Raw genomic sequence first — 13772 nt, 5'->3', positions numbered from 1 at the left:
TGATTTATGGTACTAAATCATTTTTGCATCATGTCGAAAAAAAGCTAGTGCTTTATGCAATTGAACTCTAACCTTCAAAACAAAATTGAAAACAAAGAAATTAGTTCCAGGAATGAATTTTATCTTAATTAAATTCGAATGATTCGTTTTTTTGAAAAATGTATAGTCGATTTGAGATCTTTGGCCTGTGGGTAAATCGTTTTGCTTGATCTTTTTTTAAATAAGTTATAATTTTTGATTTCCGGACTAGTCGAATTTTGAAAATTCCTGGAGAAAGATTTTAAAGACGATTTACACAGGATCTTAGAAGAGGTTATACAGGCTTAAATTTTATTATCAACTGATTATTTCTTTGAATTTCATTCTTCCAAAATTGATTTGAAAAGCAATTTTAACGAACTAGTAAATTCATGATAATGTCTTCTACGGAAATTCCCCGGTTTTAGCCAGTAGTGACAAATTTAAACTAGACAAAAGTTGTATAAAATTTGCCACTACTGGCTAAAACCGGGGTCTTTCTGTAGAAAACTTTACGTCATGAATATCATGAATCGGAGTTTGAGATCCTCATGTGACTACATTAGTCAAAAAGATTTGATAGTCAAAATGGTAGAGACTGTAGTTTAAAAATAAATCTACTACAAATCAGTTCTTGCTTATCTAATCTTTTGAAAAGGGGTAAATTTTCAATCAAAATATCAATTAAAGGATCATCATTTAAATGACTTTATAATTAGCTAATTTTAGAGGGTTATTACTTCATAATCTGAACATTACTTTTATCCTAGTTATCAGTCTTTTCTTGAATTGTTCTTATTTTTGGGATTTGTTGCGGTCATTCATCTTATAAAACTCTACTAATAAGGGTGTATTAAAGAACAACAAATTACCGCAAAAACAGCTGTTCTTTACAGAATGTTCGAGACAAAAATACCAACATGGTGAAATTGTTAAGAATCAACATTTTCCCGGCTTAGCCACTTTAAAATAGTGCTAAAACAAGCGTCATGGTGTGGGGCCATATTGCTCTAATTCTGATGACGTCATCAATGTATATTTTAGTTCGCATGATTCATGTTCATTTTCTTTTTCAGTTTCGGTCATATGTTTTCATGAATACTGCTTTAAAACTTTTTGGTGAACTTTTATGCTTTAATCATTTCACCTTTAAATGCACTTTTGAACTTCAGATTTCATAGAATTTCGGACAGCCAATAAGAATGAGGTATAATATACCAGCCACAAAGAATGACACGTGTTCATCTTATCTGATCATGCGCAATAGTGAGCAATCATGTATATTTTTCATAAAAACTGAAAATTTCCGATATGTTTCTTCATTTTGATTTGGAGTTTTACCAACAAAGTTGCATTATTTGAGAGCTTTGTAAAAGAGAATTTTTCATAGCATTTGAGAGCCTTTGGATCAGGAATTTGGCTTTGACAAGAGTTGACGTACCTATATTTAGAATCTTGGAAAATTATAAATCGCGGGTATGCTAGATTGTATTTCTTCGAAAAAGTTTTTTACAATTCATAATAAATGTCTTCCTTCATGTATCTGCCAACTATTTTACGTAGGTCGTAATAAAGAAATTATACGTCATTAGATGAACGGTTCAATTTTAAAGTGATTAGAAAAATTAGCTCTTATTTTTATTTGAGCATGATACGAGCTGGAAATTTGTATTAAAAGGGATTCATCTCTTAGTATTCGCTGAAGGTAAGTTTATGCTTACGATCATCGGTCGGTCTTCTTGGAAATCAGTTTTATCATTTTGATGTATACTAAACTCCAAAATAAACCTTTGTGAAAGACCTAAGCTTAAAGATCCCTGTCTCAGTGATTCAGTAGAGCTTCTTTTATCAGTGGGAGTAGACTGAAAGAGTTGAAGAAGTATAGTTTTGGGCATGGAATCTTAGCAAGCAAGGTCAGTTATGGAGCAAGTGGGACCATCTGACCATGCCCCATCTCATTTTCTATATCGAAATGCTTCGAAAAAACCTAAAAAACATTTACATTAAGGGGCGGAACCTCATGCGACTATTGGGGAGTGCCTTAGGTACCCCAAGGGTAAGATTTCTCTGGAAGTAACACCGCCAGGTCTTTATACCTTTTGACTTTATACCTCTTATGCTGCTACTTTGGCACCTTTGTATACAGGCTCTCTGGTGAAAAGAGTAGGAGAGCAGATTTTTATGATAAAGTAACTATCTATACATAACATTAAAAGATAATAACTTCGTAACAAAATTGCGCTCTTCTACACAAATTTTCCGACACCCCTGAGAACGCTACTGACTAACGGTTGATGCGATGAGTAATCACATTTTTAAACAGTTATGCGTATCGATTATATTGATTGCTTCCGTATTGACAAATCGAAAATGAGAAACGCCCATTCCCATCATGCAATTCATTAGAATGATCAAAACAACAACAACAACCCATAAAACAACCCACTCAATCTTTGAGAATATATAATTAGCCTACATGAATTTCAATACGCTTTAGCGTGGTGTCGTTACACTATGGGGTTTGTTGCTTGTGCCATCATTTGATTTCGGTCGAGTATTGTATAGAGGTTACATTAATACTGATTTGTGGAAAATGTTGACAGAGAAATTCAAAAATTTTAAACCACCTCGACGTCTATAAAGAGAAAGCTGATATGCTTCTAGTTATTTTTCAGAAGATTTTTGAAAATTGAAAAAAAATGAAGAAGTTCTTAGCTTGTTCTTATTATTTTGGTCATCAAAGCCTTATGTTCTCATATTGTTGCAGTTCTTACATAAAATAACGTTTTCGGAATTGTTTCATTCCAACTAGAACCGATGACGTCGCATCGTTTTCTGGAAAGTTTTTATGACGAACTTATTCATAGACAATAACTTGTGTTTCTGTTTCTGTTTTTGTTTTTGTTTACGCAATTCCTTCAATAAACTCATTCATCAATGAAATTCTACAATTAGTAGTAATTAATTCCATGTTAATTTTACATGAATGGTTAATTATCTTTAGTTAATAGTCACATACCAATCACTATACTACAAGTCATTGAGATAATCTAGGCACTTTCCCTATATTGCAGTCACATGCAAAAAATAACCTACTTACATAAATTACAGTCAACGTCGATTCTTCTAGAATAAATGACGTCATTGGACCAAGATTACCCAGATTTACGACCTTTCACCCCTAGAAAATGAAAATCAGCAAAAATTAAGGGTAGGGTTTTTGACACTATGATCTCTATTTTACTTTAATCCTATATCCGAAAAACCACTCCCACTGAGGAAAACCTTTTAATTTGGAAGGAGAAAACAAATAATTGAAATTTCTGAGAACTACCCTGTTTCCTAGAGAAGAGCTTAAAAAATAAATAACGAAAGCCTACGTAATGTATGCGTCATAAATTATATGTTTAATCTTTATAATTCTTTAATTATGTTAATTCTGACCATGCCCAGTTCACGCGGACTCTGATCTTCTTTTAAATATTCGAGTATGAAATTATGACATAATTTGCAGAAATTATGACATAATTTGTACACAGTATAAATTACAGACCAGACCAAGATTTTTGAACATTAACTAGTAGCCAAATGTAGACTCTTTAGCCCCAAAATTACAAAACACCGAAAGAGAAGAAGCGTTTTTAAAGGTCAGGTGAGATTTTCTCGCCTCCATACTCTTTGCAAAATTATCAGATTTTAGCTAAAACCAGGCAAAGATAGGGTTTTCTCATCTACCTTTTTAACTTGAATTCCCTCATGGATAACGCTGAAATATGTTTTTTTTTCTCTTGCCTTAAGCTCAAGCCATCACACTAAGTATTCAAACTAGATTTGACAGGTGTCACGTCACTTAATAAGATTTCACTGAGCCATTTGAAATCTTGCATCTTTAGGACTTTAATGATTAAAAAAAACTGTCAAATTGTATTATGTGAATGGTGCAAATACCTGAAAGTAAACTTCACTGTCCTTGCTTCTCATAGTTATTTGTGGTGTCTTGTTATTTGTGGTGTCTTTTTGCGTCTTGACCTCGTTCATGTGGCTTTTCAGGTAATTTTTCTGTGAATTAAAAAGGAACAATTTGAAAGTGTAGTGATTGCGTCAGTCATTAACGAACGCTCTGATTACGTTTATTGAGAGTGGGTTAGACGGCTACATTTACCTCAAATTACAAGGGAAATCACTTTAAGAAAAAAGGCACTTTCCCTTTCTTTTTAATGACGTTAGATTTTAGTTAATCTGAGAGGGGAAAAGACCAATCTGATATTCAGAGCTAGTAAGATTTCGTCAACAATGCATTTAATGACCCTTTAATTGACTCAGGGCAATTCAGGGCTAACCACACGTTCTTCATGAGAACAAACTATATAAGAACACAAAGCTTCGATGACCAATATATTAAGAACATTTTAAAACTTAGCTGACTCTAAAAGACCAAATTTCTAACAGGAAATCGCACAAAAAATATTCACAAAATATGGTGAAATGAGAAAATTTTAAGAACGTTTTACGGTTTAAAACTGAAAAAGTTAAGAATATCCAAAGGCTTCAAAAATTTTGGAAGTTCTCTTTAAAAAGAAAGGTGTATTCTCATTTATATATCAACTCGGTCAAATTTATACAAAAAAAGTCCCCTCCCCCAACTCGCCACTGGAAAATCGGCATGAAAATAAATTTAGCCCTCATTCTCACTAAAAGCAAGATCAAACGATTTCCCTAGACTCTGAAATTTTGAGCTAGAAAGAATTCAAAATCCCGATGAAATCGATTCAATTCATTTTTTTTCTTCGGGTTATCATTTCTGGGATGTATACGCATTGAAAGGCAGCGAATACACGTTTTCGACGTGCCACTTTATTATTTGACTTACCACCCTAAACTCGATCCAATCCTTTTTGTACACTTTTTTATATTGTCTTTAGGTGCGAAAAAAAAGATTGGGTCGGTTTAAGGGTGGTAAAGCGGCTAAAAAAATGCTCGCGCAGCAATTGGCAGCTACGGTCGAAAAGGTGCATATATCAACGAACATACTAATAAAGTAAATAAAAAAACTCGTCAGAAAGCAAATAACATTCTAGACAGGAAGACCAGTCAATATCCTTTTGATACGTACATACATATTTACAGCACAAGGAGATTGATTTCTGTGTTTTTTTTCTCGTATGAACTCTTCTGACCTTATAGAAGAAAAACACATTCTATAGAATTCCTCAACTAGCTTTTTCTATGACTCTAGATCTATGTAGTTGAATCCAAGTAGCTCGCACTTAAAGGTTAGATTTCAGAGACTAGTACGTTCTATCAAGCTAGCCTTGAAAAAATCTCTTAAACGTTCCCTTTTGACTTATGAGCAGTTGGAGACAATACTTTGTAAAACTGAATTCGTTATCAATAGCAGACCACTCACTAATCTAAACTTGTAATCTAAAATTGTAGAAACGAGTGGAGCATAATGACTCGAATAATTAAAATGCCAGGTAAAACATAGCTTTATTTCAACATCCACAATGTACGTGATTTGGATGTTAGATTGACGTTAAATGAATGAATGTTATTTTGACGTTTTGTGTTAACTAGTAATGTCAATTGGCAAAGATTTGGGAAAAAATACGAATTTGTTTATTTAAAAATCTCTAGTTGAGAGATAATTCATAATATACCACTGTGTCACAGACCCGCTGGGAGCCCAGCCCCACTGGAAAGATTGACAAAAATCTCGTCCCCGGTGGAAAATACCTTAGAATTTCAGCCCCACTTAGAAATAGCACTTCAAAACCATTGCCACTGAATTTCTTTGGAACAAAGGAATTTCTATCCCCATTCCCAAGTGAGAAAAAAAGTTCCACCGGGGCAGTGAGACAGGGGTGTTATAATGACATTCAAGGCCTTAATAGTGCCAGTAGGGTTTGATTTGGTACATGTAAAAAATGGCTACATAAGTCGAGTTTTGGAGGAATGCTTTCCTCATTTGTACTGTGAGCAGTTTGCCTAATTAAGAGGTATTACTATTTCGTTTGTGTAACCAGTACAAACAAACTGAAGTGTTGAAGTCATATCCTTTGTAAGATAAACAAATAAACAGTCAGGAAGGAAAACAATACCTTAAGAGCTTCATCAGTTACAACAAACCACATCTTCCGCAATAGGTCTTTTGACAGAACAACAAAGTTGAATGACCAAAACTGTATGATTACCTAAAATGAAAAAAATCTAAAGGGTATGTCATCATTAAGGAACTTGATCTTGCTCTGAGTGGCTGAATGGAAGAGAAAATGAAATTTAGGGCAGGGTAATAGGGTGTGGACGTGACGCTACAAGAACCGTTCGATTAGACATATGTTACAGAGTATTTAGTCGTCAAGACCGAAAGATTAAAGGAAAAATGTAATCTTTGTGACCTGTTATCGAGGTATTAGTCTAAGATTATTTTTGGATGGATAGCTTCATTTAAATCGTATAGGCATTTTCACTATTAGTATTTTCACTTAGCGAGCTTCTTTTCTAATGTAACCATAGAGAAACTGATTTTCTCCCATTTTCTCTGCCCTATCCTATTCTTCGCAAATGTTTTGAGTATTACATATCTTAAAACCTTTGATCTGAGTCTGTAATGTTTTGTAACCAAAGTCTATAATGTTTTGTAGCCAATAATTTTTGAATCGTTGTGATTTTGATTACATATGCCCCTAGCCCGTATCTAGGAAGTATTCTTTCATCTCTAATATACAGGCATAAAATATTATTGTATCGACCTTTTTTCTTGATACTGTGTTGTAGTGATAGATAAGGTGTCGACAATCTCGATGTCGTTACACAAACGTCATTATGTGTCTGAGGCATTTTTCAAAGAATTTAAACGACACTGTCGTTATATCAATTTTCTTAACAGATGATAAACATAATTACTATAAACATTTATTGCGTCATCTAGTTACAGGGAGCTTGGAGAAAAACCTTATTTTAGAGTTCCTATTCTTTCTGAGCATAACTAAATAGAAATACACGCAAACACATAGCTTGCAGTAGAAAATCTCAAGGAGTTCAAAGTTTATAGCGACGGAGAACGTATTGATTTCCATGTAAGGAACATGGCTATAAGATACACTCTCCGAGATTTAATATTTCACCCCTATTGAGAAGGAATCAATAGCGCAAAGGGTTAGTTTCACACAACATTTATTTATTGAGCTTTCCAGGGCGTTGGAGTGAGGTGGAGTGTGTCAGAAGCTAATGCCCAAGATTTCAACAACTGCTGGTGAATTATTATTACTTCAGCTTGTTTACCTGATTTTAGAAATAATGGTATAAGATTCATCACGCTCTGCTTCATAAGAACAATTTTATGAGAACATCAAGGCTAAAATTTTGGTCTAAGAATTTATCGAGAACAATCGCAGAGTCTTTGCTTGCAAAAATTATCATCATTTTAGCCTTTTAAGTCCCTGAATAAAGAAGATAGTTGACTATACTTCAATAACGTTTAGACCATAGAAATTTTGACGAGGCTGACTTTAGATTCACATATTCTTATAAGGCTTATAAAGAAAGCTTGAATTGTGAGGGGAGGGCATTGCCCGGGGGGGGGGGGCAGCTGGGCAAAAGGACCGACGGGTATGTGCGGGTCCTAAGGGTACCTTTTCCAATATGTTTAAAATGCACTGTAAGGGTCGGAAAAACTAGAGATGCACTGTAAGGGTAGAAATTTCAGAAAATTCTTGAAAAATCTAGATATTTTGACCAAAAATGCTAGAATTTTGACCATTTTTAGCACGAAAGGGATCGAAAATTTGGGGGAAAATGCACTCTAAGGGTATGATTTTCACTGATTTTTGCTGCACTGTAAGGGTGCAATTTTAAAAGCCAATTTTTTGCCCGCACATACCGTCAGTCCGCAAACCCAGTGCCCCCCCCGGGGGGCATTGCTATGGTTAGGTATGAAACAAGCAGCCCACTTGCTGAAAGAACTCTGCATTTTAAATACATAAGTTAAAAAGAAAGTTAAAAATTAATAGCATCTAATGGTTTTTGTCTCGATCCTACGTCCAATATACATAAGTTAAAAAGCATAGTTTTAAGTAGTACTAGAAAATCAATTAAGAATAATATCAATAGACGGGGGCGATAAGGGAGGATGTTTTAGAAAAAACCTACTGTTCCATAGTTTCTCATAGTAATATGCAAGATTACGATGTAGAGATAATTTGATCCAATTAATCATTTATTGAGAGTGCCTCTAAGCAGATGATAGTCGTAGCAAAAATGAAGTGCCCCAGAGATCATTTTTGAATCAATTTACAAAGTTTTGTATTATGCAGCATAGAGGGACAAGGATGTGTTTTTTATTTATTTACCTTTTATCACTATGACAAATTACTCAGCTCGAAACCGTTACATTTTCATAGCTAATGAATTTCCTCTTGCAGAATGATGACAATGATAAAAATGATTATTTGTCCATATATACAAGAATAAATTATGCTACAACGTAAATTAGCATAATTAATGCAAAAAATGACAAGATTGAGCTAAATTCAATCAAATTTTGGAATATCATTAAAACGCTTTAAATACGAAAGACAAACAAACTCAACTTTTTAGGGTCTATCCCCTTTTTCCTTATACTTCCCCTCGCTACTATTTGAAATGTCAGTAACTCTGTTAATCTAAGACGGAACAATACTTTTGTATTTTAATTTATTCAAATTATGCAAAGTCATCTCGTCATACAATAGATCACTCAACACCCACGGCCGAGAATCTGCATATATACGAGAGATGTTCGAGCGAATAATTAAAACAAATTCATTTCTCGGTTATAGGTCGAACAAGAAACCTCGGAAAAATATGCAATTCAAACTAATACTTCTGCTATGTTTGGTTTGTTGTTTACGAACGACTTTATCGAAATCAATCAGAAGCAAAGAAGACGCTCTAAAAAGCGGCTTCGACTGTGTGCTTCGTGCAGGTCGTGAGATGTTCATCAACACACGGATCGGATACACGCGTGATGCGTACGTACAATCAGTTGAAAAATCAACCGGTGACGTCACAAATCATAAATATTGCACCATTCTTGATAACAAACATTATTGTAAAACTTGGAATATTTACGGACCAAAACAAAAGCTGTTATCCGCATACAAATATAGAGTGAGAGATGCAAAGACTGATGAGATCATCTGGGAAGGTAGTGATTACGTCATCCCACAACATCTATTATTCTATTGCTACAAGTCTCACAGTATAGAGAAAATCCATGTGGACCATACTGATAACGTTGTCACTTTGAGTTGGAAAAAGAACTATTGGGATTCAAAATTTTCACCCAAACATACGCTCACTATAGATGGTGCGAAGAATGGACAAGAGCTTGACCAGAAAGATTGCGGTAGAGAATTGTGCCGAATCTTGATTGTGCAAAACACCGGTGAGTGTGTTCACGGATTGAAAAAAGTTTGCGTGAAAACGAAATTCGATTTAAAAGATGGAAAGAACAAACATAAGAAGCGACACATGGTTGAGACATGCACAACATATAATGAATTATGCTCTAATCCATTTAGTAACATTATTGGGCCTTCTTTATCATGAAATTTGAAGCACTCTTATTCCCTTTAAAAAATCCTTTCAATCGAACTTAAGTCATTGGTTTAAATTTCTTTAAAAGTTCTTTGAAGTCTGTGTCAAATCGTACATCCAAAAAAGATTTTTTTGGATTTTGAAAAAATGGGGCCTACTCATTCCTTCCATTTTTATATACTGTATTTAATGAAAATAGAAGATATTAATATATTAGAATTATATTGTAGTATATAATATTTATTATTTATTCAAATGTATTTTCAAAACTTTAGAAATTAATAAAAATTGTATTTACACTCAGTAAAAAAATCCCAAAAATATAATTCAAGTTAAAAGCAATTAAGATTATATTCTTCGTTGTCACCACTTTTTACACAATAAAAAGAATTTTTCGTACCTAAGTACTTTTGTGAATCTATATATCAAACACCCCTGTCTCAGTGACCTTTTTGAGAATCTTTCAGTCACATCATCATCGTCATCATCGTTATCCTTCGATCTAGCTCTTTGAAGACCTAGATCGGAAACATACAATAACCCTCCCTCCACAGCTCATGATCGGCCATCGCTGTCTCCAATTCTCCTAACTCAAGCCCTGTTTTTCTTTTTGAAATTCTAATGCTTTGGGCCAGCAGGATACCAGAGTAACAGATCAGAATTAACTTCCTGTTTCGAGCGGAAACAGTGTTCTGAGTAGGTAAGCATTCTGCTGGTCAGGACAGTTGAAATTCTGGGAAGTCCGTTATAGATTTCTTGTAGCGTTGGATGGTTTCCCCAGTCCACGCTTTGTAGCCTTTTTAGGAGAATGGTATATACCAACCAGAATGCTTACCTACTACAGTACCTTACCTCGCGTAGAAGGCATGCAATAAACTAAATAAGATCTGGAACTCCAATTTGTCAAATTTTCTCAAACTCCAAACTTTTAAAAGTCTCGTCAAACCAATTCTTCTTTACAGCTCCGAGACTTGGACAATGACAAAAATTATGCTCAAAAGTCTGAACCCGGGTGTTATATAACACCCGGGTTCAAAAAGGCTATTAAACCTGGACTGACGAAACCATCCAACGCTACAAGAAATCTATAACGGACTTCCCAGAATTTCAACTGTCCTGACCAGCAGAATGCTTACCTACTCAAGACACTGTTTCCGCTTCTTTTTTCGGAAAAGCTCCTTTTAGGTGGATGAAAGAGTGGTCCTTTCGACCTGTAAGTTCGTTAATTGTCTTCCATGCAGCAGAATGTTGATGAGAGATATGCAAAGTTGAAGGGGAATTTTCCTGAATCAAAGTCTTTGCCTGCGAATAAACATTGCATCAGTATTGAGATAGGCATCATCCAGACACTTTTGAGCATTTGAAAGGAGTGTAGATGTATTTCTTGTAGGGAGAGTTTGGTGTTTGTTCTTCGCCCCTATGAGTGCTTTTCGCGCGTCAGAAAGAGATTTTTCTTTTGATGTTTTGCTTCTTAGGGAGAGAGAGACTGACTTCTTCACTGGCCTTGATCAGTGTTTGGTATTTGTTCTCCGGATCGTCATTTGGCTTAGAGACCATATCAAATCTATTTTTCACCTCAACAGTGTATGTATGGACGAAGATCAGAGTTGGTATTTGTTCTCTGGATCATCATCTGGCTCAGAGAGCATATCAAATCAATTTTTCACCTCAACAGTGTATGCATGACGAAGATCAGAGATGGTATAAAGCTGCTGCCAGATAAAAAAAGGGCTTTTTTATAAAGACTTTAATACTAATTGATTTTAACATATTTATACAATTACTTATTTTATTATAATCATGCAATAAATATCATCCATTTATTTATATTTTCATAACTATCTTATATTTTATTTTACAATTTTAGTAGGTCCACATCAGTATTTTACTGCATTGTATGTTTTACAAAACTTAGACCTTCTTTACCAAATAAATTAATAATTGCCATCGGAGGAAGCCTAAAGCTTCTGAGGATGGCATTCATAGCTTCACCAAACCCTGGTGTTTTAAAGCATGAGAATATCGAATACTACTTTTTTCTTTGTATAATATGGGTTACATGGTTAACTAACCAACAAATAATAGACAATACTACTGACAAAAAAATAGCAGTTACAAACTCCACGTTTTTGAACCCTTTCCTCAAATATTTCAAGAACTAGCCATTGAAACCCTATAAACTATACCTCTAATCGATATTATTCTTGGAGATGCGTATTTCAAAAGTATTGTTTTTCGTCAAAAGTCTTCTTAAAAATTACCCCATTTTGGAGGTCTACTCTTCAAGCCATTTCCAGATGGTAGAATCAGCTTTTTGTCAATAGGGAACTTAAGAAATAGACTTCCGAGGGTCTCTAGGCCAAAATAACCTTACCCCCTTAAAGGCTTAAAGACCAGGAGTTGGTTAGCTTTTATTTACACTGTAAGGGTTACTTACTTACTCGATCATGACGATAGCATAGGGAGTTAAACATAAGATGTAGCTGCTCAATGATGCTACTTCAGCCATCATACAACATGGAAAGCTCTCCAAAATAATCACCAGCTGCAATGAGATTGAAGTGTGATTCTGGACAATCACCAGGTTTGTGGGGTGACGGGTATATCTGAAATAAGAGAGGATAAATGTGTCCTTTTCTGACGTTTTTACGACCCTATTTTCCAAATTTGCAGACTTTGGTCCAATTACAAGAATTTTTGACGCTGTGATGGGGTCAATTTTCAATATTTCGTAATTTTGGGACCCTGTCAGAGATTCAAATGCTGTTTTATGGTTCTTGAAACCCCTGCGAGAGACTTTGAACGGTGGTTTAAAAAAGGGGACCTTTTAGGGCTCACACATACCCGACACCCGTTTTGCCTAAGTAACTCAATTACGAAAACAATCGAGATTTAATCTCAATCAAATAACTAAAGGACGTCATCGAAAGAGAGAAGCAATTTCTACTTTCAGTGGCAGGGGCAGGCAAACTTCCCACGTTAGTTATAAAGGTAAAAAGAATTTTAAAAAAGATTGAAAACATAATTTGTGCAACCAATCCGAAGTCACAAACGCCCTTCCTAAAAATGTAAATCTTTTTTTTTTGAATTGATGCGAAACTGGAAATTCTTCCCTTATTTACTAATTTCGTCAAATGGATGGATGCGTGCATCATTGAGCAAGGCAACGATAAAATCTTCCTGTGAGAGCTTCAAATGCAACCGAAAAACGACACCCACACCAACCAAAAGGGAAACGAAATTAAGTTATTGATAGATAAAAAAAACCGAAAGTTTTCAATCCTGGAAATATCTTGAAAATATGATTTTTCTATAGACATTTGTAAATATAAAAATATGACTTTTCTATAATTCCAAATTTTAGGAAATATCATATTTCATGATAGAAAAATCATATTTCCATATTTACTAATGTATATAGAAATATTACATTTAACTTTTCATTTGCCTATGACCTAGATTAGGGGTAGATACCAATCAAGTAGTCAGACGGCTTAGAAGTAAGTGTGAGTCGGTAGATATAAGTTTGGCATGAAATTATGGCTAATCCTCGAATAATAAGTTTTGGGGAAAATTTGTGCCGATAAATACAATATTAGTATAAATAAGTGAGGATCGCCTACAACCATAACTGCAGGGAGGGAGGGAGGTAAAAATATTTCATCCTGTCAGCTTTCAGTTAGAGCGTCGACTTGAACAGGGAGTTGCGATAGTCATTATGAACATGACGTCACGTGGTTATTAGCAAAGTAGACTCGGTTGGCAGAGGGCGGCCACCCAGCCATTCCATTACTGTGGCGCTTATCAAATAAAAGTTAAACCACGATTTAACCTGTGTTAAATCCAAATTTAACTTTCCATTTGCCTATGACCTAGATTAGGGGTAGATACCAATCATGTAGTCAGACGGCTGAGAAGTAAGTGTGAGTCGGTAGATATAAGTTTGGCATGAAATTATATCATCACAGTTTTTTTTTGTAATTATGAAGGGATACTGAGGCCAAAGCTAAGGTTTTCAACGTTAAAGTCAAATTCACCAATATCACTATGCAGTACCTGGAAAATTTAATTTTAACAGTGTAGAGAAGGTTCTTTAGGCGTGTACTTAACGTTATATGGACGCCATTAATCTTTAGGTAGATGTTGTTTGGACTCCAAAAGTTGACAGCGTTTAA

This window comes from Clytia hemisphaerica, unplaced genomic scaffold (assembly GCF_902728285.1).
Source record: "Clytia hemisphaerica strain Z4C2 unplaced genomic scaffold, Clytia hemisphaerica genome assembly, whole genome shotgun sequence".
Taxonomy (NCBI): Eukaryota; Metazoa; Cnidaria; class Hydrozoa; order Leptothecata; family Clytiidae; genus Clytia; species Clytia hemisphaerica.
The sequence above is the reverse complement of the archived record's forward strand: the minus strand, read 5'-3'. Positions refer to the sequence as shown.